The sequence below is a fragment of the Canis lupus genome, chromosome 31 (assembly GCF_048164855.1).
Source record: "Canis lupus baileyi chromosome 31, mCanLup2.hap1, whole genome shotgun sequence".
Taxonomy (NCBI): domain Eukaryota; kingdom Metazoa; phylum Chordata; class Mammalia; order Carnivora; family Canidae; genus Canis; species Canis lupus.
In genome coordinates, this window is record NC_132868.1 from 15,029,749 (window position 1) to 15,053,043 (window position 23,295).

A 23,295-nucleotide genomic window follows, 5' to 3' on the forward strand; every position below is an offset into this window, starting at 1 on the left:
CTACAAATTTTAGCCACTCTGGCCTCTCCAAACTTCAATGTCTGCCTCCCCTGCTCAGCAGGACCAAAGGGCTCTGTTTGGGTTTCCCTTTCTTTGTGAAACATGCAGCATGAAAATTGTCTCTAGACAGTAATCTGGTGCAATAGTGAATGTTTTCCTCTTCTTGGGATCATAGTCTTGTGTCCAATGCCTGAAAACCACAGTTTCATGTATTTTTTCTGATTTTCTAGTGTTTAAAGTGAATAAAGTAAACCTTTTCCTTCTCTTACTTCATCTTGGATAGAAGCAGAAACTAGTCTACTTATATTTAATGTCATTAATATATTTGGATTTATTTCTATTGACTTATTGTGTACTTTCATTACTTCTCTTTGTTGTTTTCCTGTTCTCTCCCTTCTTGATAGTATGTTTCATACTATCTAAAGCCCTATAAGAAGTCCTCAGAGACCACTTCTGGCAGTGGTATAGGGTTTATGAATACCTGTAGGTAGGTGGCCCCATAATATATATGGTTTATAAAAAGAGTACATTGCAAATAAAAAATTGAAAAACAATTGCCACAATTATCACAAAAGTAATTTGTGATGAATTATCTAGTTAATTAGCCAGTTCTCTCTCTCTCTCTCTCTCTCTCTCTCTCTCTCTCTCTCTCTCTCTCTCTCTCTCCTGCAGAGATCTGGGTACCAGCATGTAGTAGATGCTAAAAAAGTACTTTATGCCATGGTGCGGCCGCTGCCGTGGTTGATGTGGTTGGCCCGGGGCTGAGGAGGCCACCAAGATGCCGCAGTTCAAGTCCTGGAAGATCGCGATCCTGGGCTACCGGTCTGTGGGGAAATGCTCATTGACGATTCAGGTTGTTGAAGGCCAATTTGTTGACTCCTACGACCCAACCATAGAAAACATAGCCCTTTTTAAGGATTCCAAGCTGAAAAGAAAGGACGAAAACACTCCAGATCCTTTGTACCTTACTCTTACGGAATTACTAGTCCTTCCCCCACTCCACCCCCAGCCTTTCCAGTCCTGAAGACTTGAAAGAATGCTGTGGAGAAGTGTTCTGGGATGGAGAGAGCAGTTGCAATATGAAAACAAAGATGTCTCAAGTCTGTTGGCATTTCAGGTCATGTGCAGAAAAAAGCACCAAAGAACAGAACCAGCCACAACCTTTACCTTGTCCAGTTTCAATCTATGCTTTCAGAATCTTCCTGAAGGATTTTAGGACCATGAGAGTTTTGATTCTAGCGTCACAGAAGAACACCTGAAGCCTTTGCCCAGGGAAGCTGGTTTGTTGGAAGCTGATCTTGTTTCAAACGATCTTAAAACCCTAAGTAGATCCTAGAACCAGTCTTCTCAGATTCTTGACACCTGGGACTTAACCCAGGATTTGTCACCAGGAACATACACATTTAAACATGGGATTCTTCAAAACTGATGGGCATATTAAACCTGAAGCTGACTTAACAGGTTCATAAAGTTCAACAAGATTTGTAGACCTCACTTGCCCAGAGCTTGCAAGAGAAACTTCAAAGGAGCTTTACAACATGGAGTTGACAAACTATGGACCATAGGCCAGAAAAACCCACTTTTTGTACAGTGCGCGAGCAAAGAATGGTGTTTATGTTTTTTTAATAAAGTCAAAAGAAAAATATTTGTGACATGTGAAAGTTTCATGAAGTTCACATGTCAGTGTCCAGTAAGTTTTATTAGAACCCAGACATGTGCATTCGTTCATGTCGTTTCTGTGGCTGCTTTTGTTCTCCAATAGCGGACTTGAATCCTTGCAACACGGACTGTTTGTCCCTTTACAGAAAGAGTTTGTCCATCTCTGACTTAAAACATGCAGCTCTCCTTCATGTCGCAGTGTGCTGGCGGCATGGAAAAAGCCTGTTCGTTGCTTACCCAACTCTGGGAAGACCTGGCTTTAAAAGTAACCTCTGCTGGTATCCGGGAAGGAGGAGTCCTGACTACATACACATCTTGTATTGATTTCTTTAGCTGCCACTGAAAGAATAGTATGTATGCTTTTAGTGAACTTGGTGAACAAGTTTGGTTATCCATTGGAATAAAACAAAATTGTGGTCATGGCCTTTAAAAAAAAGTATTTTATTAATTGAATTGTAAAGAACTGTGGAAGTCAAGTTGTAGAACTATTGTCAAAAGGGAAAGCTTAGTTTCTTCCCCCAGTTTTCCAGGCAAAAAGTTGACTGCTTTTGTTTCATGTTTCATGACTTGTGGGCCCATGAAACCTTAGAGGTTTACAAATATTAATATGATTATATCTATATGATCTCTGTTGAATGTAATTCTATATTATTTACAAATTTCTGTTATTTAGATGAACACTGACTTCTCTTCTTATAGATTTGGCCTGTTATTGTCAAGTGAAGCTCAAGTACCTACATCAGTATCAACTGCAGTGCTTTTTTAAAAACAGATTTTCTCTGATCTACATCAAAGAATTATGCAGTTAGAATCTTTAGGGAGGGCTATCTGGGATTTACATCTTAAACACATGTCACGAGTGACTTTGTGGTTTGGTAAATATTGGCCAAGGCTTTTGATCCTGATTTATCAAGGAAAATAACATTTTTCTGGGGAAGAAGTTCCCACCAACTCTGTTCTGTATCCTGGTCCTTCTACCAGCCATACAGATTGGTAGAAAGCTCTCCTAGAGTACTAATGACTTATCCATTTATGATTAAGTTCATTTCAGAACGTACCCCCTACAAACTACTAGCAAATCAGTCTTAATTAAGAATGTCAAATGAAAATGAGGAGCAGTTGTGGGTTCAGCAGCCAAGTGGTTTTCTTAGTGTGACTAAACTCCCAGGTGATTTGCAAGACTCTTTAGCATAAAATTCATGAGTCAGAAGTCTTTGGTATCTACTGTATCTCAGCTCAGTCCTCAGAGGTAGCCTCCAATGCAGCCAGAAACTAGAAAACATCTCTCCTTTGCTTTATTTCTGTGGACCAACTTGGACAATTCTGTGGATGAAGCCCTAGATTCAGTCTGAATAGGCCCTGCATAAAATGAAGGCTAGCTGTGTGCCAAACTGGAATTTGCACTGGATTCATGTCTTGGCTTTATCACTTACTGGCTTTATGACTTTGGACAAGTTTGTTACTTTCATTTGATTTTAACTTCTCTGAAAAAAAATATAATCATGCTCTATCTGTTTTACCAGACTATCATCACAAGCTAGGAGATAATACTTCATTATGGTTCCTGGTATCTCAGGGTTCAGGCAATGAAAATTTCTTCTTATGATCTTGATGTCTTATAACCCTAAATATCTGTCCCTATCCTATGCTCCTACTGCTCTGTATCTTACTATGTGTGGTTTGGGGCAAGGAGGAAAAATGATGTAAATAGATATAATGCACGATGAAGTGTTAGTCACTCCATTAAGCTAAATGCTTTAAGCCAGCAATGATTTATTTATTCATTTGTTCATTAATTTGATAAATATTTATTGACTACCCAATAGTAATATATATATGTGTGTGTGTGTGTATATGCATATAATTTTGTATATATGTATACATACATATGTGTGTGTATGTATTTGGCATGAGTGAGTAAAAGTTTTTGATTAAGCATAAATCCAATCTGTCAAGAGTCTGTTAGCAATGACTTCATGGCTGAGTGAGGAGATGTGGAAATGCTACAGAAGTTGGCCTGAGGAAAGGTTATGTACGGCAAGAATGATAAAGCATTTATTGGAACAACAAAGCATTCATCAAATTCAAGTTATGTTCAAGGCAAAATCATGCTTGAGTGATGAACGACAGTCTATCAATCAAAGTAAGTTCCAATGTCCAGGATAGGAAGGAGGGAAATTTTCAGCAGCTTCTCTCCACAGCAGACCTGCCTCTTCTGTCCACCCTCTTCTTTGCTAAATTACCTGCTTGCCTTGTAAGAAATGAAAAGTTGTCACCTAACTCATGGTGGTGTTTTAAGAGATGAACCTTTGTTCTATTTTCTGTTTCCTGCTTTGAACTGATAAACAGGTCTAACTGGAGCCTGACTCTTGGGTCTGACTAGGCAAACTGAAACTCTCATTTTTACCTCTTCCATACATGCAGCTATTTGGATAAGTTAAACCAGAGTCTGATTTGCAGAACTTGTCATTTATTTTCCCTTAAGTCCTTCAACTTCACTATTTATGGTGTGCTAGAGGCAGTGGGATACCAAGTTTTAGATTCAAGCAAACTAGTGTTATCATCTTAGAATGTAGAATCTACCTTTTACCAGTGCTTGTACAAATTCAGGTGTGTGGTATTATAGGAAATCTTATTAATAACTAGAGCCTAATGCCAAAAGGCTCTCAGTTATATAATATCTGGGTTACAAAAATCCTCAGGAACAAAAAATACAGTATATATTGACCAACAGAATGTTTCAGCTGAATATTATGTAATCCATTGCTCTTCACTCCTTTGGGCCTTAAATCCTTTGAAAATCTCATGAAGGCTATTCCCCCCAATTTTTTATACAGTATCAGGACATTCCTATATCCTTAAAAACTGTATACATGGATCCATGAACACACCTCCTAATCTTGTCCAATTTCACTATTTCATGAACAAAACAATTCCAGATTCAAACCTTCACAAATATTTATTGATCATCACCTATGTGCCCACTATTTTGCTAGTTGCAGCAAATACCAGGATAAATAATATCTGCTGTCTTTCCTCAGGAAATTCTCCAAAGTTTAAGTAAATTGCCAAGATGATAAAGATAGTAAGTGGTAACAGAGAATCGTCTAACTCCAAATTTAATATCAGAGTAAACAAAACTGAGAGAAAGGAGAGTTCCAGCAAATAGTATTTTATCAGATAGAATAAAACTTTGGAGAATATCAGCATAGGTCTGGACATGTGGGAAGATTTCTATGAGGGGGTTAGAGTTATCAAGAGTATATTCCCCAACTTGGGAAATGAATATACTTTAAAACTGACTTACAGTGATGGTTGCACCACTCAGTCAAATTGCTAAAAATCATGTACAGTTGAAATAGGTGAATTTTATAATATATGAAATATAATTCAATAAAGGTGTTAAAGTATGTTTTTTGAGCTCTGACATGTAAAGAGCTTGGAAGTTGTCACTCCCATGCTCACAACAAGAAAAACACTGAAGAAGCTGAAAAGCAATCACTTTTCTTAGATCCATCAAAGAACTGAAGTTACAGAGTAAATTGCCACACTCAAATCTGAAAAAGGCTGATGAATACAGAGAATCACAGCTGAAATCAGTTTATCTGAGGCAGATGGGTAGGAACACTCACATGATAATTTTGATAAATTTCTGGAGACTGGGTATGGATTAGCTTGAAAGTTAACAACTCCTAGGGGCCTAGTATTAGAGAGACCCCCCCCACCCGCCACATGTTCATCGGTTTTACCTCCAGCAATCTCACCAGATTCTTGCCTTGAAGAGGAGAGAAAAAATCCCTTCTGTGTTTAGAGGAGGGGGAAAGAAAAAGTAACCATGTTGAAATATTCCCAGAGCTTCTCTATAACAAAAGCCTACCCTTTAAGGGAAACTATATTACCAGAGTCTTATCTGACCTAAAGATGGGGTACTTGGCCACATCCAGCTCCCTCTAGCCTTCCTATTACTGGTAAAGGAGAAAGGAGAGAAAAAAAAAAAAAAAAAGAAGCATGACCAAAGCCTAGGGACTTAGGCCTACTAGAAAAATGAGATTTCATCATAAGATTATAGAAAATGTTTCCTATATAAAACCTTACTATCACATCAACAGGACTCCAGTATTATATCAGTAGATTATAACTAAGAGAACCAGAAGACATAGACTCAATTTAAGAAGACCTTACTTAAACGTAAAGGCAAGGGAGAATAAAAACAAAACAAACATATGATAACTAGAGGAAACTGAAGCCTATGGCAGCTACAGTTATAGCAAACATCAAATAAATACAGCCTATCTCCTAGGAGGCAGATTATCATAAAATCTCACCAAAAGCCAAATTATTTGCACCCATAACCCAATATAGCATGTCTAGCTTCTGCCAAAAATTTATCAGGTGTGTTAAAAAATGAGGAAAAGTACATTCTGAAATGAAGAGCAAACATCAGAAACAGACTCAGATAAGGCACAGATTTTGAAATTATTAAGTAGGGAATTTCAAATAACTATAGTTAATATACAAAGACTCCAAGGGAAAAAAGAAGTAGGTAACATATAAGAACAGATTAATAATGTAAGCAAAGAGATGGAAACTCTAGAATTAATCAAAAGTAAATGCTAGAAAAATTATTAAAAAATTTAAAAATCCCTTTAATGGGCTCATTAAGAGACTGGACACTGCCAAGGAAAGAATATGTGACCTTGAAGATATGTCAGTAGAAATATTCCAAACTGAAATACAAAGAGAAAAGAATAATTTTTAAAAAAGAAACATAATATCCAAGAACTATGGGACAATTGGAAAAGGGGTAATTTAGATATACTGGGAATATGGCAAAGAGAGGAAAGAAAGGAATAGAAGAAAAGTTTAAAATAACAATGGCTATACATTTTTAAAAATTAATGATAGATACCAAACCATAGATTCCAGGAAGCTCATGGAATATCAAATAAGATTAATACCAGAAAATAACTACATCCATACATATCATATTCAAACTTCAGAAACCAAAAGCAAAGAGAAAATCTTGAAAGAAGCCAGAGGGGGAAAAAATAACATTTTACCTATGGAACAAATATAAGAATGACAGACTTCTAGTCAAGAACCATGCAAAGAAAATGGGAGTAAAGTGATATATTAAAGTTTTTTTAAAAAATAGCAATATAAAATTTTTAAAAATTGTATCAGTGAAATCATCATTCAAATGTGAAGGAGAAATAAAAGACTTTCTCTGACAAACAAAAGCTGAAAGATTCACCATTACTCCTATCCTACAAGATTTATTAAGAGTTCTTCAGAGAAAAACAAAATGATATAGGTCAGAAACTCAGAACTACATAAAGAAAGGAAAAATATCAGAAGAAATAAGTGAAGCAAAATGTTTTATTTTTCTAATTCTTTTTTATTGTTGTTGTATAATTGACATACACCTTTATGATTCTTAGTCTAATAGATTATTATTTATTCAAAGCAATGATAGCAACTGTTTTGGGTGATTATAGCATACAGATGGTTGAAATAAATGATAGTAATGTTACAAGGGATAGGAGGGAAGAGTTTGAAATACCTTATTATAAGGTACCTGCACTATCTGTGAAGTAGTATAGCGTTACTTGAAAATAGAATTAGGTTACTTGTAAATGTATATTGCAAACTCTAGGGTAACCTCTAAAAATTTTTAATACAATATAATTGACATGCTAAAAAGAGGAGAGAAAATGGAATTAAAATGTTCAAATAAAAGTGAAGAGGGCAAAGAGGGGAAAACAAGAAACAAACAAGAGTGAAAAGAATAGAAAAGAGTTACAAATATGACAGATATTAATCCAACTATAACAATAATTACTTAAAATGTGAATATACCAATTAAAAGGTAGAAATTGTTAAAAACTTAAAGACAGAAATTGTTAAAAACAGATTAAAAATACTCAACCATTTGTTTACTACAAGAAGCTCACTGTAGATATAAATATGTAGATGGATTAATAAGTAAAGGAATGGAGAAATATATACCATTTAACACTAATAAATGAAAGCTGGAATAGTTATTTTCAGACAAAGCAGACCTCAGAATAGAAAAATTATCTGATAAAGAGGGGAATTGCATAATGAATAAAGGGGTCAAATCTATAAGAAGATATCAAAGCCTTTAATGTATATGCATGCACCAAACAACACAGTATCAAAATACATGAGGTAAAAAACAATAGAACTGCAAAGAGAAATAGACAAATTCACTATTGTAAAGATTTTAACACCTCTCTCTCAGTAATTGACAGATCTTTCAGTCAGAAAAGCAGTAAGAATACAGTTAAACTAAACAGTATCAATCAATTAGATCAAATTGACATATATAGAAGACTTCATACAACATCAGCAGACTACACATTCTTCTCAAACTCACACAGAAACATTCACTAAGATAAACTACATTCTGGATGATAAAACACATCTTAACGTATTTAAAATAGGAGTCAAAGTATGCTCTCAGAGCACGGTGCACAGAAAAATAGTGGAAAAATCCCATAATAGTGGAAGAGTAAACAATAAATTTCTAAATAACAAGTTGATGAAAGAAGTCACAAAAGAAATTTTAAAAATATTTTTCTTTTTTTTTTAAAGAGTTTATATCAGCCTAGAACTATTGCAGTTCAGTTCATTTATTTTTTTAAAGGGTTTTTTGTTTTTGTTTTTGTGTTTGTGTTTTTTATTCATGAAAGACAGAGAGAGAGAGAGAGGCAGAGACACAGGCAGAGGGAGAAGCAGGCTCCATGCAGGGAGCCCGATGCTGGACTCGATCCCTGGTCTCCAGGATCACATCCTGGGCCGAAGGCAGGTGCTCAGCCACTGAGCCACCCTCATATTTTAAGGGATCCCCTTAAAAATATTTTAAACTAATTATTAAAATTTGTAGAATACAGCAAAAGCAATGCTTACGGGGAAATTTATGGCATTGAATAATTATACTAAAAAAGAAAAAAAGGTCTATAATGAATAAGTTTCCACCCAAGGAAACTAGAGCAGTTTAAGTGAAAGGAAGTAGATAAGGAAAAAAAAGTGAGAAGTCAATGAATTCCAAAACCAGAAATCAAAGAAATCAAAAGTTCCTTCTTTGAAAAGATGAACAAAATAATAAATCTCAGTTAATCAAATCAAGAGTAAAAAAGAGAGGAGACATAAATAAGCATACAAAAAGCTACTCAACATCACATGTGATCAGTAAATTTTAAATTGAAACAATAACGGGATATCACCTCCAAATCCAAAACAATGACAACACCAAATATTGGGAAGGATATGAAACAACAGGAGCTCTCATTCATTGTTGGAGGTGATGGAAAGTGGTATAGCACTTAGGAAGACAGTTTGGCAGTTTCATACAAAGGTAAAGCATAAGTTTACTATATGATCCAACAATTGCACTTGTAGGTATTTGCTGAAATAAGTTAAACACATGTGCACCCAAAACTCTGTACATAAATATTTTAGCAGTTTTATTTATAATTGCCCCAAACCAGAAACAACCAAGATGTCCTTCAATAATGAATGAATAAACGTACTTTGTGGTATATATATATATAATGGAATCTTATTTAATGATAAAAATAAATGAGCTATCAAGCTACAAAGAATCACAGAGCAAGCTCAATTGCTTATTACTGAATGAGAGAAGTCAGTCTGGAGAAATTACATCTCTGTGATCCCAATTACATGACAATTTGGAAGCATGGCTGAATGGATTAAAAACAACAACAACACAAGAAAAATGAGGACTCCAATAGATAAGAAATGAAAGAAGAGATATTAAAACTGATACAGAAATACAAAGGATCATAAAAGATTAGTATGAATAATTATATGTCAACAAAATGGGCAATCTAGAAAAATGGATAAATTCCTAGAAACATACAACCTACCAGACTGAATCATGAAAAAATAGAAAATTCGAACAGATTAACAGTAAGGAGATAGAATCAATAATCAAAAATATCTCAACAAACAAAAGTTTAGGACCAGATTACTTCACAGGTGAATTCTATCAAACACTAAAAGAACAATTAATACCAATAATTCTCAAAACAGAGGAAAAAATAGAAGAACAGAGAACTCTGAATTTCAAACTCATTTTATGAAGCCAGCATTACTCTGACATCCATACCAGAGAAGGATGCCACAAGAAAAAAAAATCATACGCCAATATCCCTGATGAGCATAGATGCAAAATTTCTCAGCAAAATAAAGCAAACCAAATTGAATAATAAATTTAAAAGATCATACACAACGATCAAGTAGGATTTATTCCAAGCATGCAAGGTTGGTTCAACTTATGCAAATCAATCAATGTGATATATACCATATTAACAAATTGAAGGGTAAAATCATATGATCAATTCAATAGATGCAGAAAAAGCATTTGACAAAATTCAACATCTGTTTATGATAAAAACTCAAAAAAGTGGTTTTAGTGGGAATATCACTCAACCTAATAAAGGCTATATATGACAAACCCACAGCTAACATCATACTCCATGATGTAAGGCTGAAAGTTTTCCTTCTAGGATCAGGAATAAGACAAGGATGCCCATTCTCCCCACTTTTATTCAGTATAGTATTGAACAGAAGCTAGTGGGTAAGTCTCCCAGCTTCCTGTTCTTTGGATGGAGAAATCTGGAAAGTATTTTATATATGTATCACAATCCCAGTAAAATTGAGATCCTAATGCTCCCAATAGTGATGGAATATACTTACATTGACTTTTTCTCTTCTTTACTTCACTCTCACTATTCCTTCATTCCTGATTCTTAGGATTAGATCCTAAATAAACTACTGGAACTCTGGTTCTTATTTCTGGCTCTGTTTCCAGGGGCAATTAAACTAAATAACATTTGTTTTACTAAGATATGTTTAGGACACATGGCAATAGTTACGTTTCCTGCAATCTTTTTTTTTTAAAAAGATTTTTATTCATTCATTCATTCTTTCATTCATTTATTCAGGACACAGAGAGAGAGGCAGAGTCATAGGCAGAGGGAGAAGCAGGCTCCCTGGGAGGATCCTGATGTGGGACTCCATCCAGGACCCTGGGATCATACCTTGGCCAAAGGCAGAATCTCAATTGCTGAGCCATCCAGACGTCCCTTATTTCCTGGAATCATTACGTGTTACAATCATATCACAGGAAAACAGAAAATTGTTTTGGAGACATAGAAGCATGAATTGGGACCATCTCTGAATATATTCTAGAATATTTTTTGGGTTTGTTTTATAAACATTTCAATAAACACTGCATGCAAAGCAGTACTTAATAAACACTCACGTCCTCACCAGTTTTCTCCTTCTGTTGTGGGATCTATAAAAGCAAGAGGCATGAAAGAAAATCAGCAAAGCACTTTATGACAATCATACTGGTGAGCCAGTAACTCAAAGAAAGGTAATTACTAGAATCATCAGAAAGTGTTCTGAGCCCTGATGAAAGCTTTTCCTTGGGGATGCTCCTGGTGGTAGTTATTCACACAAATTATTTCTCAGGAGCCTACAGCAGATTGACTAGACTAATTTTCAATTAAACTGCAGCATTATCCAAGTGGTGGAAAAGTGAAAGACATTTTTTTAAAGAGAGCAGTTCCTTATCTAATAAATACCTGCCATAATATAAAATTTAATAGTGGTTGTGGCATTGTACATCAAAAAGTAAATTGCAGTGTATGAAGTTAATAAATCCTCTGTGTGGATGCTGTCAGCTTACTCTTTTCTAGAAGCATCAAGCAATGGCAGATCATGAAAAAACACTACCTCAGTTGTTACTTCCATATTAGATTTAGACACATTTAACGTAAGGCTAGTCTCTTTAGTGAAATTATGAGTGAGGTCTTTTTCAGTTTTCTCTATACTTATGTGTACTAACATTTTACTGGTGGACATAAATGTGAAATTTAATAACAAAATCATAGCCAAGGCATCTGTGAATATAATTGATTCACCTAGTATGTATTTTTATTGCTTATTTTGTGTACATTTAATGGAATCTATCACAATAATGTATTGATAGGATTATTTTAAAAGGCTATGATTTCCTTGAGGGCAGACTTCATATTTCTTATTCTTTTAAAGTTTGAATGAATGAATGAAATAATGGAATAGGCTTCATCACATTTTTGATCATGTGTGGTAAACATATGTTTTTGCTTGCCTGGCATCCCTTTCCTCTTCTGGTAATGCCACTTTCATTACCCCAGAGAAAATACCCCTTCTTTATTCTCTGTTCACTTAGTTTTGGGCATGGAGTGGGGTAGGGTAGAAACGTGACTTCAACTCCAAGACCTGGCAAAACTATATATTCCCTTCTTTGGGACCAGTGATTCAAGGATAGATATGTGAATAAACTTGGTTCAATAGAGTGAATCTTGAGACTTTTGCTGGGTTTACTGGAAAAGTGGTACCTAGTCCAGATATTGATACTTATTCTGCTCTGTTGTAGACTTCTAATTATGTGAGCCAGTAAGTTCCCAGTTATCTGACAAGTTTGAGTTGAGTTTGTATCTCTTACTTCTTTTGTTCTATTTCCTCTAAGATTTTATAAATCTTCCAGTGGTGTCCTGTGATGTTGAAATAGTCAGTGGGAACTAATTAGTCTTAGCCTATTTTCCCCAGAAGTTTGATGGCATGGACTGATAAAAAGATGAAAGAGAGAGAGAGAGAGAACTGCAAAACACCCTAAAACATAAACCCTAAGAAAACTGATCATTTAACCATATGCTCCTATATCTATCATTTCACATGGAACTCAGAGGCCAGATCATCTACTTATGCTTAATATGGCACTGAGCTACTACGTCAGCTTTTTGAACTATTTCAGAAAGCATCATTACATGTGGCCCAGCATTTTCTAGGTCTACAATCCAAATTGTGAATTCCACTGGGTACACTTTACAGGGCTTATCTCAACACCACTTTAGACAAGAGCTTAGAAAAATTAGCCATTTTTTTTTATTTTTTATTTTTTTTTAATTTTTATTTATTTATGATAGTCACACAGAGAGAGAGAGAGAGGCAGAGACACAGGCAGAGGGAGAAGCAGGCTCCATGCACCGGGAGCCCGACGTGGGATTCCATCCCGGGTCTCCAGGATCGCGCCCCGGGCCAAAGGCAGGTGCCAAACCGCTGCGCCACCCAGGGATCCCAAATTAGCCATTTTTGATGCTGAATATCCTCATCTATAAAAGGGGAAGATTTATTTGTTGTGGGTATAGCAAGGAATACAAGGTTGACAAAGACAGTCTTTCTGGTGTTAAAACTCCAAAATCTAGAGGCAATTTCATTTTCATTACTTTATTAAGGAGTGTGAACAAAGAAAAGAATATTGAAGACCTTAGTGAAAAGCCTCAGGGCTTTGCCTCAAAATTGACCAGATATTTTAGGATACAATTATAACTAGTGGTATTATGTTTCATTGTTTAGAGAGAGTGACTTAGGACATATAATAAAGTACTGAGGGAAGGAAATACAGGTCAGTTTTAAATGTGACAAAGGATTTTGGGACAGTGAAGTCAATCAATTTTGCCTGGAGAAGTAATCAATAGAAGAGGCACAAGAAGAGTTGGAAGATCTCTACATTGGTCAGTATTAGATTTAGAAAACATAATTTTAGGATTTAAAGCCACAAACAGTTGTTTTTTTTTTGGAATGTACTCAAAACAGAGTTTGAATCTCACCCTTCTAGTTAACAGCCTAGCTATGGAAATTGGGAAAGACATAAAACCTTGGTTTCTGTAAAGTGAAAACAAAAATAAATTTCATCACATAGCTGTTAAAATAAATTATATGATGATCATCATTATAGTTAATGGTAGCTTTATTTAGTGTCTAATTTGGGACATACACTGTGCTAAGTGCCAGCATATAAACTCATTTAGTTTTCAAGACAACCTTATGAAGCAGGACTATTATTTACACCTTACAGATAGGGATAATGGGGTAAGAGAAGAGGACTGCACAGAGTTAATGCACCCTACTTAAGTTCCACAGCTAGCAAGAAACAGAACAGGATTTTCACTGAGGCAATTTACCCTAGGATTTTATAAGGATTTTAAGAGTGTCTCTATATTGCTTTTCTTCCAGAGCAGACAGTAACAACTTAATAAATCAGAGTTGAAGCTGAATCATGAACATATTCAAACTAGGAAAGATGATTGAAGATTACCCAAATAGGTATAAAATGTAGTAGGTAGGTAACTTGACTCTGGCTCCATTTTCATAAGTGTAGTGTTGATTCAAGATCTTGGTGCCTTGTTCTAGATCCAATGCTAGATCTATTTTTCTTTAGATCTTCTTTAGAGGAGAGTCTTTTCTACCTGACTCTCCAAAATAGTAATTCCTTCATTTCTTGCTTTAGTTCGAGGCAGAATGGAGAACAAATTTATATAGCAACCCTTATTTTACATTCTCCAAGTTTCTTAAATTACGATGATCACAAAAGTCACCATCTTAAATCACCAGTTTATTGGGATTCTCTCTGCATCCAGAAAAAAAAAAAAAAAAAAAAAAAAAGCCTGGACATTGGATACTGACTCCATGCTTGCATGGACTGTGACTCATCCAATGCCTTTCCTGTTAAATAACATATAAAAGATGGCCTAGATCTGCAGTTTCAAAACCTCTTGAGATCCTGAAAACTTTAATGCACTAAAGATAAGATTAACAAGGGAGAGATAGTTTTACCAGATAGTACATATATTCTAAAGTAATTATACTTACATCACGAGGCATAGGAATAGATAGAGATCAATGGAACATAATACAAAGCCCAGAAATTCTTATCTTCATTTATAGTAAGAGAATTTCTCTTATTGTGCTGATATGACAGTTTTTTCACCTGGCAAAGATCAAAAGCTTAACACGTTGTGATGGTGAGAATGTGAGAAAACAGACACTCTTATACATTGATGATGTGAGTGTAAATTGTCCTTTGGAGGATGATTTGGCAATACACCCATTAGAATTATAAAAGGTATAACCTTTAATCCAATAATTCCACGTCTAGGAATATATCCTATGTATTGGAGAATTAACATTTATTTATGTACTGATATGAAGTGATTTCCAATATATATTGTTAAAACAGGATATATGGTATACTATTATGCATAAAATATATTTGGGAAAATACACAAAAGCTAAATCTGGGAAAAGGAACTGAATGGCTGAAGGACAAAGATGAGAAGGAGGCTTTTCACTATTTACCGTATGTATATTTTGTATTTTTAACCATATGAAAATATTGCCTTCTCAATAAATAAATGAAATTTATTAAATAAATTTATTGTATTAATTTATTACATAAAATTTCTAAAACAAAAACTAATATATCATATAGTTAGAAATATTTAAAATAAATTTTATAGTTGTTTATAACTAATGAAGCATGTAAGGACAAGTGCTGAATTAATAATTATAGGACAGGTATATTTTTCAGCAGGGTTATTTTATAAATACAGATCCCAAGCATCTCCTTTTAAATTCCTGTTTAAAAAGCTAATAAAGAAAGTATACAAGTGGGGACACTTTTTAGCAGCCTTGGAAACCAAAGCTAAGTATCATCTATTTACCAGACATTTGGTAAAAAATGTTTATAAGGTAAAACATTGATTAGATGAAGGGAAACAGATGGGAGATCCATGGTGTTGTTTCAGGTAACTAAGTAGAAACGGCTAAGCCCACTCACATGACACATTTATATAAGATACAAAGGTTTTATGACCTGCATCTAGATACAAAGACAGTATGAGAAACTTGAGGGTATCTCTTTGGCTTCCCCTCATGTTTACAGATCGGCTGTAGTAAGAGTATACTCATGACCTGGAAAGGCCTCAGCCTGGATCCAGATACAAACTATCACCTAGCAGAGATACAGTATGATGGAAGTCTTTCCTTACAGATCTTATCTATGATGTTTTATAGATCTGAAAATACCACTAAAGGCCATGGCTTTGGTTTCTTTTGGTTGCCCAGATAGTTTGATCTCAAAATTGGTCTATTGTCAATACTCATATATTTTTAAATTTTATGCCACTTCCTTGAAACTAAAGCCTTCTCTGTAATTTCTGAATTAAGTTTAACTCTCATTTAACTATAAGATCACAATGGACAGACATAAAATTTCTTATTTATGGAAAACTAAGCAAGGAAAATCAAAGGACCTTTTCTTTCTTTCTTTCTTTTTTTTCTTTTTTTTTAAAATCTGTAGCACCATGTATTAGTGAATGGTTGGAGGAGCTGGCTCCCTCGGCAATAATGGATTTACTAAAAGAAGCCTGTGTGGTCATTTGTCCATCTGCTATCAGCCTAATTTCTGCACTGTCATGCTTTGCTGTACATTGCAGGAAGATAGAAGACCAAAGACTACATTTCACAGACGCCCTTGCCAGGGTGGATCTTCTGATTAGGTTGTATCAATGCAAAGCACAGTAGGAGACTAGACTAAGAGGCAGGAGGAAGTTTCCTCTTCCTATTTAAGTATTTTGGTAGCTCCTCTGGCAATGACAGCTGCACAGAGTAAATGCAGACTTGTGGTTCCTCTGAGACAATTCAGTCCAGCAGCAGTGGCAGAAGGGATTGCTGTATCATCCCCATCAGCATATTGCTAAAGTACTCTGGTTCCAACAGCAACAGTGACAACAGTCTTCTGAGTTACTGCAGTGTAAGTGGCAAAGTGGGTTCTAGGCTTCCCGCAGTGGTGGTAATAGCAGTGGATCCGATGTCAGATGCAGGTGCTCCAGTGGCCTTACGGATAACATTATTTTGGACACTGCATACCATCACTTTCCTTTTGTCCTTCAGCTTACATGGGTAGGAGCTCTTGCTGTTATGAATATCTTCCCCTTTGTATTTCTTTAGACCTCCCATCACTTTTATAACCAATGTCCTAGATTACATTTCCACTGATTGGAAACACTAGCATGACTTCTTTTCCTTTTTTTAAAAGATTAAAAAAATTATTTAAAAAATTTATTTATTCATGAGAGACACAGAGAGAGAGGCAGAGACACAGGCAGAGGGAGAAGCAGCTCCTTGGGGGAAGCCTGATGCAGGACTTGACTCTAGTATCGTGGGATCACTCCCTGTGCCGAAGGCAGACACTCAACCACTGAACCACACAAGTGTCCCTTGGCTTCTCTTCCTTACTGACTTATACAAAGCATAAGAATTTTTAGGAAATTCATGACTTATGGGCTCAAGAAGATTTAAGACTTAACAGAATTTACCTTTTTGAAATCAGACTAAGAGGTCACAGAAAAGGAATCATGTAAGATAAAGAATTGCTAAATGAAAATGAAAAATAATATTGTGATACTTTAAACTGGATAGAGACCCAAGAGAAAAGCAAAATAGGGCACAAACTCATTATTCTGAAAATATATAACTAAAGGTAGAGGATCAAGCATTTATTCTATCTTTCCTGTATTTCAGGGCACCAAATGGCTGGTGAAGGAAAATTATTCTTTAATAAAAGAATCACAGCTAATAAATGCAAGACAAATGTCAGAATTAGAAAATAACCATTTTGTAATATCTAATGAAATAACAAATCTAGGTTACAATCAACAGTGTCGAGACCATTAGGTGAATGATTAATGGAAAATTATGATGAATGGATCTGAATAGACACCACCTGAGCCCTGTAATTAATCTTAATGTTACCAAATGTAAACCAAATAGATATTATGTGCCACATGTTGTAAAGCAATTGAAACTACACAGCATCCCCTATATGCTATCCCTGGGAAAAGGACTTGATCTAATTAAGCCTGCAGATATAAGTACTAGTCTTAAGGGGGGGAAAAAAAGGGAGACGGAATAGCGTATGCTAATTTACACTGCAAAGATACAATAAGCCAAATTCAGAATGTAAGAAATTCTACAGTTTTGGGGTGTCTGGGTGGCTCAGTCTGTTGGGCACCTGACTCTTGATTTCAGCTCAGATCATGGTCTCAGAGTCCTGAGATCAAGCCCCATGTTGGACTCCACCCAGTGTGGAGCCTGCTTAAGATTCTCTCTCTCTCTCTCTGCCCCTTCCCCCACTCTCACTCCCATAGAAGCTCTCTCTCTCAAAAGTAAAATAAAATACATTAAAAATAATAAATTCCACAGTTTTTTTTCCATATTAAATGATATTAAGAGGAGGGGGTGCAGAGTATATGGATACACATTAAAAGAGACTTAGAACAATCTACCAGTTGTAAGGTGTGGTCCTATCAAGTGTAAAAAGACAATATTTGACACAGTTGGGGAAAATTAAACAGACAAGGTATTGAAGGATATCAGGAAATGATTGTTAATTGTATTGGGTGTGTTGATGTTATTTCGTATGTGTGTATTTTAAGAAAAATCTTTCTAGGGGCACCTGGGTGGTTCAATTCATTAGGTGTCTGACTTGGTTTTGGCTCAAGTAGTGACCTCAGAGTGATGAGATTTAACCCCAGGTCTGGGGCGCTTAGTGCAGAGTCTAAGACTCTTTCTCTCTACCCCTCCCCTTCCATGTTCTCTCTCTCTCTTTCTCGCTCAAATAAATAAATCTTAAAAAAAAAAGAAAGAAAAACCTTTCTATTAAGGTATCAAGTTTTTATGGGAGAAATGATATAATGCTGTGGATTGCCTTAAAATGCTCTAGTATTTTCCACTAAAGAAACAAAAACAAGAAGAAAAAAGGAAAAAAAAAAAAGATGAAACAAGGATAGCAAACTGGTTGTAATTATAGTGAGTGATGGGCACCAGGGACTCCTTACACTATTATTTTATGAAATTATTTTAATAAAGAGTTTAAAATAATTTTCTTCATAAAATATTTTTAGAACCAAGAGGCTTGTTTTGTTTTTAATTTTCAATTAACAGCTAATCCCACATTTTATAAAGTACTTATGACCATAGCAAATTTGAGGACTTCTTATTCCAATCACTTTGAGTTTTAAATTTAAGCTGAGAAACCTTGCACTGCTCCAAACACACATCATAATAGATTATTCCTTCAGAGAACAGTTAGAAGACATAATTGCTTTCAAGCAAGATAAACACCTCAGTGGACCGGACAGGAAACATAACACAGAATAACATGAAAGGGGCTGAAGCTGTAGGCCTTTTGGGGTTTGGACTATTTACACTAGGAATATAAAGACAAATATTTGTTTACCAACCTCTCACTCTTAAAAGACAATGAGCTACTTGAAGACAGGTAAAATATTTCTTCATCTTAATATGCCTAGAAAAGTGCCTAGAGCCCATTAGGCAATAATTGAGTAAAACATGAACAGGGGAAAAACCTTGAGAAAAAGAATGGTAAACAACACCAGAACTATGTTTGATCAGAAGAAAAATGTAAGCTTGAATTTGTACAAGCACTAAATGGACATGTGTTATTACTTTTTTACTATAGAAGACTGATGAAAAAGAACTTCTCCATGGGGCTTAAGAGCTCCTACATGGTTTTTTTCTTGTCACAAGAAGATGAATAGACAGATTGAGGCCATGATTGATTGCTCTGAAACAAAGTACTGCCAGGCCATATACCCTTCCAAAAAGGAAGACTGCCTATCTGCAATGAGGGAGGGTTTGGAGTAGTACCCACAGACCTCTACAAAACCTCTTTGTTTAGGAATCCTGCTTGCTTACTGTTGTTATACTCGTACACACATATACATGTATATGTACACACATATACATGTATTCGTACACACATATACATGTATATGTGAAAATAAATCAGAAACTCATCCTATATCTCACAAAGTAAAAAGAATTATTATTGAATAACACATGGACACATCATTTCTGCCCCATTAAAAGCATGAGAGGCCCACCTCCCCTCCCTACTCGCCAGCAACTTTTTCTGTCACTGTCCTAGTTTTTCTTATGGAGACCTGTGTTCATCCTTTTTACCACACAAGTTGTATCACTTCCAGGGGTCAAGATTGTTTAGGCTATCAAAGAGGGCTTTGGAAGTCTGTGATTATATCTACAGATTGCTTGCATGATATGTGGGAGAGGGTAAAGAGCATGATCACTCTTCCTATATAATTTTCAAAGCAAAAGGTCAAATTATGGTCTAGCCAGAGGACAAATAGCCTAGTAATACAGTTCCCACCAAACCACCTCAAAATGAAGAGCCAGATTGCCTAAGTGTTGTAAATATGGGTAAAATTCAGCCTTTGCACATCACATCAGTGGTCAATTGCTGGGTAATATGCAGGAAAAGTTATTACACCTAAGAGGAACATTTCCAATTTACATTGAGGAAAGAATCATGGCCTTTTGTATTTATTGATAAATGTTAATTAATGAAAAGTACTAACATCTACATTTATTTATATGAATAAAGTGGAAAAATCCTTGGATTAAAAGCTAAATTCTTGTGCCAATTCTGACTGGCTAGCTACGTAATCTTGGGAAAGTCACTTGACTCTTTGAGCCTTAGTTTACTTTATAAAATGAGGGGGCATGGGCCAAAGCTCAATCAGATAGTCTCTAAAGTCCCTATCAGGTCTGCCATGTGAATTTAGACTCTGTAACATATGTATGAAATTATATAAACATTTAAGAAGGCACATAGATAGGCAGAGAAGTCAATAAGTAATAATACTGAAAAATTTTGGCACCATTATTGTCTAAGATGATACAGCAAGAAGGAGAGACAAAGAAAAAAGTAAATACTGTTTTTGCTTTTTATTTTCACTGAAGTTGATAAAATGGTCCAACTTAAAAGCTGTAGAAGATAGAAAATGAATTAAAATAGTAAATATTAAATGTATATGAAACATTTATCTTCTAAATATAAAGTACAAAGTAGCCAGATTTTTAACTAAATGTCATTTCACCAGCATGAACTTTTCTGAACAAAAATAACCTTGCTACTACCTATATCTGTATTTGTAATCAACTGCTATTGTTTCTTTATAGGGAGGATATGGTAGATGCCAAAACTAATTATAATTGTGTGTGTGTACGTGTGTGTGTGTCCATTTGTTCTTAATCTCCCTGCTACATTTCAGCAGTCAGGAACACAAACCCCACAAATCTAAATGCTGTTGTCAATAAATGGTCTTAAGAAATTGCTATCAGAATTCCTAGAGTCTGTAGATATTGTACTGAGATATGAATAAATGATACCTATTCATAACCTGTCACTTCCTTTTGGCACTTTATAATTTTATTTTCAAAGTCTAATAATATGGCTGACTATTTTCTGTCCCTGCAAAGTTGTGCATTGAAGTGGGAGAAGCAGTGGCAAGAAGTAAAAGATAGTGATTGACATGGCATGTAATTACTTTAGGTATCAAGACTTTTGCACATTGTTTATGGGAAATTCTATTCTCATTAGACAGGCATCGAGGGCTGTTGGTGGGATTGCACCAAAGTAACTGATGGCCCAAAGGCAACCTTTGGAATAAACAGGATATTTTTAAATTGTTATTTGAGAATTTGTTTTATGATAGATGGAGGTCATTGGAAAAGAACTTTTTGTTTTAGAATTTATTAATTTTAAAAATCTAGGAATAATAATAGGCAGTGTGGTGTGGTGTTGAGTATGCTGGGCTGAGTCAGATGGACTTTTATTCTGTTTTGTGTTTTGTGTTTCCTAAAGCTGGATGAGCTTGTGCATACCGTCTTACCTCTCCTAGCTTTTTCTTCATGTGTAAGTTAAGGATAATATGATTGGTCTTACTTGCCTCACAGGGCTGCATATCTAAGATATTGGATGTTAACGAAATTTTGCCTGTGGGAAGAAGTGAACTTATACGAAGGATTCTCCATAACTATAAAAAAAATGTTATTGTTAGTACCTATTACTACAACCATATTATAAAAGTCAAATTCCCTTTTCCTGGGATCTTTTCATGAAATGTGGACTGCTCTAACCTTGTCACCAGTCATAATTCCCCTGGATTCTTCTCTAAAATTTATTTATTTATTTATTTATTTATTTATTATTTATTTTTATTTTTATTTGAAAGAGAGAGAGTGTGTGTGAGAGCAAGTGAGCGTGGGGAGGAGGGGCAGAAGGAGAGGGAAAGAATCTGAAGCAGATTTCATGCTGAGTGTGGAGCCCATTGCAAAGCTTGATCTCATGGCCCTGAGATCATGACCTGGGCCGATATCAAGAGTCAGATACTTAACAGAATGAGCCACCCAGGTGCCCACAACTCCCCTGGATTCTATACACAATCTGAAAATGTTAATTTTTTGTGTCATCTTGACTGAGTCACAGGTGCCCAGATACTTGGTTAAACATTATTTCTGCATATATCTGTGAGGGTGTTTCTGGAAGAGAATAGCATTTGAATCGGTATACTGAGTAAAGTAGATTGCCCTCCCCAGTGTGGACAGCCATCATTTAATCCACTGAGGACTAAACAAACTGTGGAGGAAAGGGAAAATTTTCTCTCTACTTGACTGAGTTGGGAAGGGCATCAGTCTCCTCCTGCCTTCAGATCACTGATGCTCCTGGTTCACAGGTCTTCATACTTACACTGGAATTTACACCATTGGCACTCCAGTTCTCAGATCTCAGACTTGGACTAGAACTTGAACCATTGATTCACCTGGTTTTCAGAATCTTAGACTCAGACTCAAACTATACCATGAGCCCTCTTGGGTCTATACTGCAGATGTCTGATCATGGGACTTCTCAGGTTCCATGACTTTTTTTCTGAAGAACCCTGATTACTGTACAATTCCTCCATGTTTTTCAAATATGTATTAGGGAATGGCATAAATGCATTGTAGTTCTTCTGCTTGTTAAAAGTATTTGACTGATTAAGGATCTGCTTTAGCTAACCCTGATGATAACTTTCATCTCAAAGACTAAAGACATATGTGTTCCAGCTCTTTGGTCCTATGTGCACCTGGAATTTTTTGTGTTTGAAACTGATGTCAAATTCTCTTCTCCCTGACATGCCCTGCCTGTCCCATCAGAATCACATTTGTCTTCATTAAAATCATTTCTATATACTGCTTCCTCACCGCTTCCATTCATTCTGAACAGAGCAATAACCAAACCAAGAAACATGAGAGCTGCCATTTATTGACCTCTTATCTATGAGAAATTAACATATTTTATCTTATTTAATTCTCATGACCATCCAACAATACCATTTCCTCATTTTACAGATGAGGAAACTATAGCTTATAGTGGATAATCAACTTACTCAAAGATAGATAGTAAATAGTAGACCTAAGAATTAGATTCAAAGCCACCCAACAGCAAAGTCTGTGTAAGTTCAACTACTGGCATATTTCCTGTTCCCATATGCCTTTTCTTTCTTTTCTCAGTTTCAATTTTTTTGGTCCATTTAAATTACTTAGGCTCAAAAAACTTACTATTATTTTTTTAAATTTACACAGGAAATTCTTTTTTATATTATCAGTTCTACAATAGCATCTTCCTTAAAAAAGATTTAAGACTGGATGACAGATTATTTCCTTGCATGAACACATAAGGGAGCAATAAAATAAGCCTCATTTGGCCTGATCTTATAAGAAGTCACTCCAGCTGTCTTCAGTCCTGCTCTGCCTATAGGGAGATTTTCAGGACAGGTTTGTTTCATTCAGTCCACCCACAATAGGTTGGATAGGACAGTCTGTAATAACCGC

The 23,295-nt window shown here is 35.5% G+C and overlaps 1 protein-coding gene across 7 annotated transcripts in view; it reads right to left on the reverse strand.

Moving 5' to 3' along the window:
* Positions 1-23,295, reverse strand: part of PEX5L (peroxisomal biogenesis factor 5 like) — a 320,090-nt gene that overhangs the window by 279,254 nt on the left and 17,541 nt on the right. The window contains exon 2 of one of the 7 annotated variants that reach the window (XM_072807510.1): positions 10,981-11,005. The exons of 5 other annotated variants lie outside the window; for them this stretch is intronic. The gene's annotated coding sequence lies outside the window, so the exon portion shown is untranslated. Of the gene's footprint in view, positions 1-10,972; positions 11,006-23,295 lie in introns of all 7 variants that reach the window. One more of the 7 variants, XM_072807509.1, reaches the window with a different exon arrangement.